We start from the raw sequence: 11,798 nt of genomic DNA, 5'->3' as shown, positions 1-11,798 counted from the left end.
TTCTTTAAATGTGATTTTTATTTGTTATGCTGCGTGAATGGGAACACAAAACAAACATATAGAGTGGTTTTCTCAAATTTGGCTGCAAATAATGGAAATACACTTTAAAGTAGACGTAAACCCAATCACTAGAATCTCTTGTAACTTACAAGAGATTCTAGTGATTGGGTTTACGTCTACTTTAAAGTGTATTTCCATTATTTGCAGCCAAATTTGAGAAAACCCCTCTATATGTAAGATGTTAATGTAATTTCTATATTTTTAAATCTGCAGCTTTCATTAAAATAACACTTGTCTGTCCTTTTGTCCTAACAGTGTTGTCACCCTGTCCCAAGTGCTTCCAATGGAGACTACAATTGGCCATTTCAACATACATTATTCAGGCATGGTCCACGGTTGTCACTATCCAAAAACCAAAAGAATACAATGCTACCATTACTGGAGTGTATGCGTGTTGCAAGGAAGTGGCTGCTGGACATCAGCAATACTGGAATGAAACAGGATGAAAAGAGGTGAAAACAAGTATTTTATTAAAAAAGAAAATGGCAATTGTTTACAAGGGTTTGTCATTCATTTAGGGGTTACTTCTACTTAAGGGCTCATTTATAAATGTTCTGTTGAGCACATAGCCGGGCAGATGCTGTTTGCACAGCACAAGGACCCCTAGATAGAGCTGATGTGTATAGGAAATTCCTAACTTTTATAAATACACACCATAGTGTCAGCTTTTCATTTCTGTCTATGTCCTAGATGGATAGATTTTCTCCCAGTTCCTGTCCCTGTGATTCCCATACAAGTAATGGGTGTGGGGGGGAGGAGTTTTTACCAGGACAGGAAAGCATGGACAGCAATCAAAACTACCAGCAGTCATCACTGTGGTTTGTATCCCTTTTGGACAGATGTTACCATTCCATGCTGTCCTGCCAATGCCATTCATAATTACGTAGGTGTTGCTTCCAGGAATTTGTCTTGATGAGAATGGGAGAACCAATTCTAGTAGCCAACCAGGCTCTGCTTCATGCACATATGCTGACACTGATACTGACAGGGGGCAGAGTATGCAGAAGAATGACGCCACAAATGTGTTGCTTCTAATTTATTGTCCAGTAAGCAAGCTTGAGGTGTGTTATGATAGTGTCTTGAATTAGCTGCAATACTACTGCAATGATGGTTAAGAATCTGTCTGGGCTATCTGGTAGAAGAGCATGGATGACAAGAGAAGCTGCTCAAAACTGCCAATTAATATGTAGCTTAAACCATTCCCATAAATGTATTTCAACTTTGTTTTTAGCAGTTTGCTCAGAGTTCAGCTTAAAGGGCTATTCAGCTACAGTCTTTGGGGTCTATTCACGAAGCTGCCGAAGGATCTGGCCGTAGCTTCGGCCGATCCTTCGGCTAGCTTCGGCCCCAGGACGCCTTCGGTTCAGGAGAACCGAGGGGGTGCTGTACGGGCTATTCACAATAGCCCGTACAGCTCCCGATCGCGGCCGAGCGGCTCGGTCGAGCCGATCGCATATGCCTCGGCTCGGCTGAGCCGTGCTGAAAGCCGAAGCTGGCCGAGCGGCCGGCCATTGGCCGGCCGACAGCCTGCTTCTGACAGCTGGGCGGAGCCAGCCGTGATCTTACGGCTGACTCCGGCCACTTTCAGAGAGATCAGCGTCCCTGGTTGCTAACCAGGGACACTGATCTCCAAATGTACGTACCATCAGCCGTACCAGCCTGAAGTGAATAGCCGAACAGTGTTCGGCTCACTTCACTTCTGATCGGTCATTCACTCGGCTGCCCTCGGCAGCTTTGTGAATAGACCCCCTTTGTGTTTTTAACAGCTATCATAATAAGAGAGCTAGCTGCTACTTTAAGCAAGCTTCAAGCAGTGCTAAACCTTCTTAAATGATGCTAACAGCATGTATTACATGGCAGCCAAACCAATGCATGTATTACATAGCAAACCAATTTGAAATACTGTTTGATTAACTGTGAGGTGCATTAAAGGTTTAAAGAAAGCTGTTCATAATGTAGGAACCATTTCATAAGCTGGAGTATCCCTATTGTAAATGTACAGTGTTCTTCCTCAAAAGGGTGAAGAGTTTGAGAAGGCAAGAGAAGTGAACAATCTAGGACAAAATAGCTAAACTGAAAAGTGAGCTGAATTGCAGAATTTTTCCAAATCGGCTATTTTGTCCTAGATTTTTCACTTCTCCTGCCTTCTCCAAACTCTTCACCCTTTTATGAATAACCCTTTTAGTGTTTGCAGCTAGGTATCCCAAAGACAGTTCAACACCCTGCTTCGCAGTTCCTGGCTTTATTCGTAAGGCTTTTGAAGCCCAGGTCTTTAGAGATGGGTTTTTCTGAAGGGGTAATTCCCATGCTGTTAAAAGACAGGAAGTGTATTTCTCCCATAAGGACTACCATCACACATGCAAGGATAGAAACATTTATCTTAGGAAGTACTTTGTGGGAAGAATCCTTACCTTTGTCCAATCTGACCTGGATCAGCATTTGACCCCGAGTACTATTAGGGACAAATCTTGCAATCCCTTTCCAATGATCGCTAGCCTCTCATTCTTTAGTTGAGACCTTTGTAAAGGGAAAATGTCATGTCGCTTTACCTATGCAACCACCTGCGATCTCATGGGACTTAAATCTGGCTTTTTTGGTTTTGCACTTGTCCACTTTGTCCACTGTTACTCACAAGGTTGTGTTCTTCGTTGCCATTAACTCTGTGAGGTGTGTGTCTTTGCCTTATCTTGAAAATAACCCTTTTGTTCTTATACAAGGACAAGGTAATATAAAGGCCTAGAGCCCCTTTCCTTCCTAGGATGGACATTGTTTTACTGTATCTTTGTATGGCTCCTGTACACCAGAATTTACCTCTCTGCTACTTCTTCCATTAGGAAGACTGACTTTTTGCCATTCCTGATGGTCCTTGTAAAGGTGAACCAGCTTCTTGTTGCACTCTCTCTCAGTGGTTCAGACGGATCATTATACAAGCTTATTGTTTTCATATAAATGTCTAACTTTTTATTTCCAACAACTCTACTTGGTCTGTGAGTGCCCCTTGGGCTCCGGGTGTGAGCCAAAGAGTCCAGCCATGCTCAGTTACTTTATGCTTTTACATAAGTGAAGAAAATATGTATGAAACCACTATGTTTCCATTCAAAGAGTAGGTGAATTTGACAAGTCTAGGTTCACCTGAAGACCGGAGCGGCAGTCGGCAGAGACAGGGGAGATGGGGCAGGGATGGAAGAGGTGGGGCCGAAGACTACAATGGAGGAGGCAAGAGAAGAGACCGCAATGGAGGAGGCGGGAGGCATCGCTGAGGCTTGGGCAGGGTAGGAGGATGACTGTGCTGGCCGGGCCCAGCATAGGTTCTGCACTGCCCACCAAAGAGTCGCAGGTGGGCTGTGCAATACCTTTTGGTGGGCTTTGAATGATCTGTGAGGGGCTTTGCAGGATCCGCAGGGGGCTCTGCAGCCTGCAAAGCCCACCACAGATCTTGCACAGCCCCCCTGAGATCCAGCAGACTGAAGGGTCTCAGGGGGTCTCTGCAGGATCTGTGGGGGGCTTTGCAGAATCTGTAGAGGGCTTTGCAGGATCTGTAGATCTTTGCAGCCTGCAAAGCCCACCACAGATCCTGCAGAGCCCCCCTGAGATCCTGCAGGGTCTCAGGGGATCGCTGCATGATCGGTGGGGGGCTTTGCAGGATCCGTAGGGGGCTCTGCAGTCTGCAAAGCCCACCAAAGATCCTGCACAGCCCCCTGAAATCCGGCAGACTGCAGGGTCTCAGGGGGTATTTGTGGAGGGCTTTGCTGGGTCTCAGGGGTCGCTGCAGGATCTAAAGGGGCACTTTGAAAGATCCGTAGGGGGCTCTGCAGGATCCTGCACAGCCCCCCTGAGATCCAGCAGACTGAAAGGTCTCAGGGGGTCACTGCAGGATCTGTGGGGGGCTTTGCTGGATCTGTGTGGGGCTTTGCTGAAACAGTAGGGGGCTCTGCAGCCTGCAAAGCCCACCACAGATCCTGCACAGCCCCCCTGAGATCAAGCAGACTGCAGTGTCTCGGGGGTCTCTGCAGGATGTGTCAGGGGCTTTGCAGGATCCGTAGGGGGCTCTGCAACCTGCAAAGCTCACCACAGATCTTGCACAGCCCACCTGAGATCCAGCAGACTGCAGGGTCTCAGGGGGTCTCTGCATGATCTGTGGGGGACTTTGGAGGATCCGTAGGGGGCTCTGCAACCTGCAAAGCTCACCACAGATCTTGCACAGCCCCCCTGAAATCCAACAGGCTGAAGGGTCTCTGCAGGATCCATAGGGGGTTCTGCAGCCTGCAAAGCCCCCCTGAGACCATGTAGAGCCCACCACAGATCCTGCACAGCCCCCCTGAGACCACAGCTTTCCTGCTGTGCTAATAGCAGAACATGTCAAAAGCTGGATACAGCTTGTGCTCTGTATCCAGCAGCTGGCAGGTTACGCAGGAAGGGGTGGGGTAAATTTAGTGTGGGGGGGGGCACCCACATTTTGCCTTGCCTAGGGCAGCCCCAAACCAAAATACACCTCTGAATATATGGCATCTTACTAATTCTTACATGTGATGGCTACCTTAGTTTTCAGGCCTTTCCCCTTAAATTTAACCTGGTAATCCTTCAAATAACACACTTCCTGTGCTTGGGTGGCTGCACTCACATCTCTGCTGTATTTACTGAGGGTGCCATGGCTGTCACCCATGCTGAATTTAAAAAAATGTCTTCCTACACCACCTGACGTGAGGGAGGGGATGGAGTGGGGGAGTTCTGCTGGTAACACGCTCTGGCCGGCATCCTGCTGGTTGCCAGGAGCAGGGTGGGATGCTGGCCAGAGTGTCCCAGGTTGCTAAGAGCTGGAAAAGGGAGATGTATATGACCCTTAAACATCTCCCTGCCTGACTCTGAGCAACTTGGGATGCTCTGGCCAGTGTCCCACCCAGCTGGTTGCCAGGAGCTGAGGTATTCTCTGACCAGCATAGTGGGTGGTGTACCATCAGGACCCCATCAACCCAAAGAGATGCTACCTCATTATAGGGACGAACCTGGTTAGGTATATCTCCCCATAGTCACTAACATTAATCACTAAAAAAATTGCATTCCCTACTTCTTAAATAAATCAACCTCTGTGAGTTCCTTGAATTAAACAAAGATTTTATTTGGCACTGCTTGGGTTTTATTTGTTTATTTATGTGCAATAGCCTGATGCAGTTTCATAAATGCAAACAATTTCTAAGCTCTCTATTATATGTTTTTCTTTTTTCATACTGTGAACTGTCTGATCAGAGGGCCAGGTTTTATGGTATATTTACAATTTATTTTACATACATCAGGTTCTTCTGAGAAGACAGCCCCAAATCAATTAGCATGAATATTACCTTCACTAAAGCAGATTGTTTTGCAGGCAAGACTTGCGCTCGCGGCTTCAGTCTTCAAAGACTTTGTGGGTTATGACATTCCCTAAATGTGCTGAGCTTTCTTTAACCTTTCATAAAACATTGTGATCTTTATGGACTGTATCATATTGTGCAGTAATGTGCTTTATTGTCCACAGAATAAGCTTTTCTTAAAGATAATTGGAAATCTGGAAATGGCTACTGTCTGCTGATTTTTTTTTTTAATACATTTTTTTCTGAAATGGGGCTACTGCAATAATGACCATATCTGCCGGAGATTTAAGATTTGTCTTGGCAGGGAAAATTGATCCATTTCACCTCTGTCTAATGGAAATTTTTATCTTGGATTATCTGTTTATGTAAATCAGCCCTCCTTGGAAAAAAAATGAGTTAAAGGGTGCTGTAAATTCAGAGGATGTTATTGTATTCTTCAAATGGGTGTTTGCAAAATAAAGTCATATACAAGCAATTCTGCAGATTGTAGTGGAGACGGTTTAGCTTACCTGTTGACAATGTGATTATCATTATTCTATTCGGAATTTTATTATGTGCATAAAAGGCATAAAAGTTATTCAGCAAGCACAAGACCTCAAATAATGGCAAGGAAATAGTGCGGTGGTTAAAACTGTTCTGCTGTATCACATGTACAATGAAACTATGGGCCTTTCTTAAAGAAAAGCTTTTCTTTAAAGTCTAACTTTAGCAATTTTTAGGTTTGGGATAGAGCGAACAACCATTACATTTTCTGTTTTGTTCTATTTTTAAGTCTTCTTTTTTTGTTACCCCATTGGGGAGAATTCCCTCACTTCCTTTCCTTGAGACACCACGAAAAAATGAGGATAGAAAGACATAGATAGCAATAAAACATTTTCAGAAGTAGTATATGTTTATACTAAACACAAATTTTCGTTACAGCAGCATTGGAGCCATATACGATATGGCTCCTATGTTACCATAACGAAAATTCATGTACAGACCCATTTGGATGCATTAAACCGAAAAGCGCATCTGATTGGCCAGGAAAGTCACATACTCGATTCAGTTCCATTTTTGAACGAAATTCGGACGGGATCCGAAATTCGTAAATGGAAATTCGGATTTGGACACTTTTGGATGCATTGAGATTCGGGAATTGAGACGAGTCCAAATGTTCGAAAATTCAGAAAATGTGTCTGAATTTTGATTCGGAACAAAACAAATCGCACATGTCTAGGAAGGATTGCATATGCAAAGGTGTCTAGGAAATGCATGGAAAGCATATACAAAGATGTCTAGAGCACCCCCTGCTTGCATGAAAGGAAAATGTATAAAAACAAATAAGTAATATTTCATATTTACAATAATAAAGGACGCAGCCCACAGATGGGCTGGGGTGTATTATTGCGGCCACTGACACCATTGCTGGGGGTTATTATACCTGCCACTGTCGCCAATGTTGGGGATTAAATTCCCTGCCACTAACGCCGATTCTGAGGGTTAATATTGTTTCTACTGTCACCAAAACCCTCCCATTCAGTGCTGGAGATTACCATTTCTGTCTCTGTAGTGGCATCAGCTGCCATGGCAGTCTAAAGCACTGAACAGGAGCCTTGGCTGTGACAGGAAGCTTAAAGTGTATTTCCATTTTTGAAGCCAAATTGGTATGACGCCTACTTTATATTTGTTACATGTTCCCATTCACATAGCATAACTTTTTGTTAAAATATTAAAAAATTGCTGCTTTTTACTCGCTGAAAAATCACATTTAGCCCCCCTTCTATAGTATCCACAGTTAAGCAGTGTTTGCCATAATTAACCCTGCCTGTACTGTGCTGGTATATCTCATCATAAGCTGTTAACTAGCTGTGCATACTGCCTGGCCTAATAAAGGGTGGTGGTACATTGCATGTTTGTGCACTTTAAAAAAACTGTCCCTTAAGCTGTCCCTTATCTCCACGTTGCCATCTATTCTAAGCAATAGAAGCTGCCTGTAGTGTCCTATGTATAATCCTTATGAACAGAAACAACTAGAAATGGAACTTAGAAAAAATATATTTTTAGGGGTAGGAACACATAACAAGCATATAGCAGGGTTTTCTCTTTTTTGCCTGCAAATGTAGAAATATACTTTAGGCCCTGTCAGGTTTTATAAAAAAAAAAATTAAAGTAGAATTAGTCTCCTTTTTTGCATATATCTACTGCTAGCAACAAGTAGATATATGCATCAACATTTAAAAAAATAAGTTACCAAAAAGGTAAAAACCTCTGTCTTCTCCGCTTGCTCCTAGCTGTAGATCTGAAGCTTCTCAGGCAGCCGTGCAAGAGGATAAGAGCGGGCACATGTGGAGTAGAGATCATTTGCGGCGAGAAGATGAGAGGCACAGTGGAGGTGAATGCTAGACTTGTGCGCCGTCAAAAAATTTGTTCTGTTTCGTTTCGGAATATCCGTTATTTCGTATTTCGTAATTCGTAACTGAACTCAATTCGGATTCGTACGAAATACGAATTTTCGTTCGTGGCGGTTATATTTTCGTAACTGTACGAGCATTCGTTATGATGAAGTTAAAAAGCAAAATACCTTTGTTAATATTGGAGTGGTAGTTGTTTTTTTATCCGAAATACGAATTCCGTTAACGGATTCCGGATCCGAATTTCGGATTTCGTATTAAAAAAACTACCATCAATCAACTCCAATATATTAACAAAGCTATTTTGCTTTTTAACTTCAATATAACGAATGTTCGTAACGGAACGAAAATACGTCAACGGAATTTCGTATTTCCTGCTTGTATTTTAAAGCAACTCTCAGCAGCAGAAAAGAACCTCTGATTGGTCAACCAAAACGAAATACGAATTCCGTTAACGGATTCCGTATCCGAATTTCGGATTTAAAAAAAAAATACCTTCAACTCCAATATAAATATACTTTGCTTTTTAACTTCAATATAAAACGAATGTTCGTAACGGAACCAAAATACATCAACGGAATTTCGTATTTCCTGCCTGTATTTGTAATGCAACTCTCAGCAGCAGAAGAGAACCTCTGATTGGTCAACCAAAACGAATTACGAATTCCGTTAATGGATTCCGTATTCCGAATTCAGTATTTTGGATTTAAAAAAAATACCTTCAACTCCAATATAAATGTACTTTGCTTTTTACCTTCAATATAACGAATGTTCGTAATGGAACGAAAATACGTCAACGGAATTTCGTATTTACTGCTTGTATTGTAATGCAACTCTCAGCAGCAGAAGAGAAAACCTATGATTGGTCAACCAAAATACGAATTCCGTTAACGGATTCCGTATCCGAATTTTGGATTTAAAAAAAAAATACCATCAACTCCAATATAAATGTACTTTGCTTCTTAACTTTAATATAACGAATGTTCATAACGGAACGAAAATACGTCAACGGAATTTCGTATTTCCTGCCTGTGTGTGTAACTGTGTATTGTAATGCATCAGCAGCAGCGGATCCGTATCTCGGATTAAAAAAAAATCTTGTCATGTTGTTCAACCTCATTTACAGGGGTAATATTAGTTCCTGTTTCAAAGAAATTCGGATCCGAAATTCGTTAACGGAATTTCGTATTTCGGATATAATTCGGAAACTGCCATTCGGATTTCGGATGCTCCGAAATTCGGAATTTCAGGAAAATTCGTACGAATTTCGATTCGGAACGAAACGAATCGCACATGTCTAGTGAATGCATGCAACCGGGAGTGTGCACGTTAGACACCGTGGGACATGGGGAGTCAGGGATGGATCAGAGACCGGCACCATCTCTGGATGGATTGCTGAATACAAGTGGAAGGAAGAAAATGATCGGATCAAGAGGCATCATTTAAAGCAACTCCTTAAAGTAGCATTGGGTGGGTGTGGGGTAATTTGTGACTTTAATGTCACTTTAAGAATGAATTGAGATAAATATTTTCATAGTACACCTACCTGCATTGGAAATGTAGCTTCGGCTTATTCTTTGGCTCACTTCGGCCGCCGGAGCCCTTCAGTTCAGTTGAACCGAAGGACTGATGTATGGGCTATTATCAATAGCCCATGCCGCTCAGCCGAGCTGAACGCATATGCTTTGTCTCGGCTGAGCCGTAGTCACAGCCGAAGCAGAAACCAGAAAATGACAACAACTGGGAGGAGCCAGCTGTGATGTCATGGCTGTCTCCACCCAGTTGTTGTCATTTAATGTTAGCCCAGCATCCTCAAATTACCTGACTCCAGCCAGTTGTTTTCATTTATCTGGGACCTGCGGGAAGACTCTGGGAGGTGCTTGGCAAATGTAAACTGTTTAGCGGTGACGTCACCAATTGTTTATAAATTTTGCCGGCATCTTTCAGATTCTTCATTCTGTGGCGGGAGTTCGTTGTGTGTAGTCTGGTCGGTGGACGTCAGTTTTTTTAATCATTTTGCTGAGTCGTTGTGGTTGTGGACAACGCTGGATGTCGTGATTGACACTGGATTACGGGATTTTTTTTCTTAATAAAGGAATTGTCAAAACTTTTTGTTGTTTTTTTTTTCAATTAAAGGATTTTTTTAAAAAGTCTGGTGTCTTTATTCATATTTTATTTACCCCTTTAGTGAATGGGTAGAGGTACAAGGACCCCTTACTTAGTCATAAGGGGGGGCCACATCTGGGTGCCACTTCCCTTATGCAAATAAGCCCCCATGCCCGCAGACCCCCACAACCAATGCCCCAGGGCTTGTGGGGAAGAGGCCTTTGTCCCCCTCAGCATAGGGGACGAGGTGCTTTTCCAGGGGGGGTCCCTGGAAAAGCAGCCTCCCAGTGCCAAGGGCATGTGACCTGGTATGGCAGGGAGGGGGAGGGGTGCTCGCTCGTCTCCTCCCCTTTCTGCCCTGCCATCTCTGTGCTCAGTTTTAGGGTCTGGTTGTGAATTTTAGAGGGGATCCCATTTTCCCCCCATTTTTGGGGGAGAGTTTCCTCCTTAAAATACCTACCAGACCTAAAGGGCTTTGACTTTGGGGGGTACTCCATGCACTTTTTTTAACTTGAGGTCCCTCCCAACTTTCCTTCCAAACCTAAATATTGCTAACTATAAAATATGCTAAAATATGCTAATTTAGCAGGAATGGGCCAAAATTTGAGTTGTCTATGGTAAGCTTTGTATAATGATTTATATACTATCAGTTATTTTTGCAACAATCACTATTTTCACTGTTCATTAAAGAAGATGGTGTTGATTGGTTTACTCTATAAAAAATAATTCTGGTAAATTTTGCATATCTGGAGTTAAGCATGGCTGCAAAGGGGAACTAACCAAAACTGAATTGAAAGAAACTATCACAATACAAAATAACAAAATAGCTCTTTCTAAAGCCTAATGGTTCTAATCCTTGGCTCTAAAGTTTTCTTAGGGCAGTGACGAACCTATTGAGTGCAATGTCACTATTGTCCTAAATCTAGTATTAGCCGCTTCCATCAGAGGCTTTACTTTGCTTTGTGGCTGATTCTATGGAACTGATTCAAAGTATATAGCTGATATTGTTCAGGTGACAGTCTCAATATTATTCCTTTCATATTACGCACCTCCTTCTCTCTTTTCTCCCTCTGTCCCTTTGTCACCCAACAACAACTTCGCTTCATGGTGCTTGTAATTTGCCGCTAATCAGCTGTCAGCGCTGCAGCAATGATGAGAGTTTCATCTCTTGCTGAGGGTAATAGCCTTAAAAGTCACAAAGTCAATGTCAATGGGATAGCTCCAATTCAATCACAGAGCTGAATGAGGGATGGCACCTGCTGACATTAGCACTCATTTTGAGCTCAAGCATCTGGGCCCTAGTAAATAACCATCAATGGGTGGGTCTGTGGGACAGGTCATTAGCCCCACAAAAAATAAATATCACTTCCCTTGATGGCTGTGAGTAATTTAGCTCAGACGAGGAAATTTCACCCTAGATTAAGTATGATGAGCCAATATCAGTCAGAGGAGGCCAAACACTGAGAGCCTGATGAGATAGAGGAATATTTATATGCAGCTGGCTGAATGCAAGATAAGCTTAAAGGAAGAATGAGTCTGCCTTTTGTATTTATTTTTCCACGTGCGGACAGCACGTAACCAAGACTTCGGTTTGTGCTTTTCAAAATATTTATGAGCACGTTACTTGTTTGGCTGTAGTGCGTAATTCAGAGAATTGAAATCAAGCGAGCAATGGGTTTGAATAAATCAGCCTGCCAATGTCTGCCTGCAGGGTTGATTTAGCCAGACCCCCTGCCTATGAAAACAAAATGTTGCTTAATTGTTTTGGAGGACTCGAGGATCTTCCTCCCATTTATTAGTAAAATGCACTTGTGTGTATGAGGGCTGCGTGACACTTCCATGCATCAGTTATTTGCGTCTTTATGCATACCATCAAGTCTATGGAGTCGGT

This window comes from Nanorana parkeri, unplaced genomic scaffold, assembly GCF_000935625.1.
Source record: "Nanorana parkeri isolate BGI_ZX_2015 unplaced genomic scaffold, ASM93562v1 scaffold860, whole genome shotgun sequence".
Lineage (NCBI taxonomy): Eukaryota > Metazoa > Chordata > Amphibia > Anura > Dicroglossidae > Nanorana > Nanorana parkeri.
The sequence above is the reverse complement of the archived record's forward strand: the minus strand, read 5'-3'. Positions refer to the sequence as shown.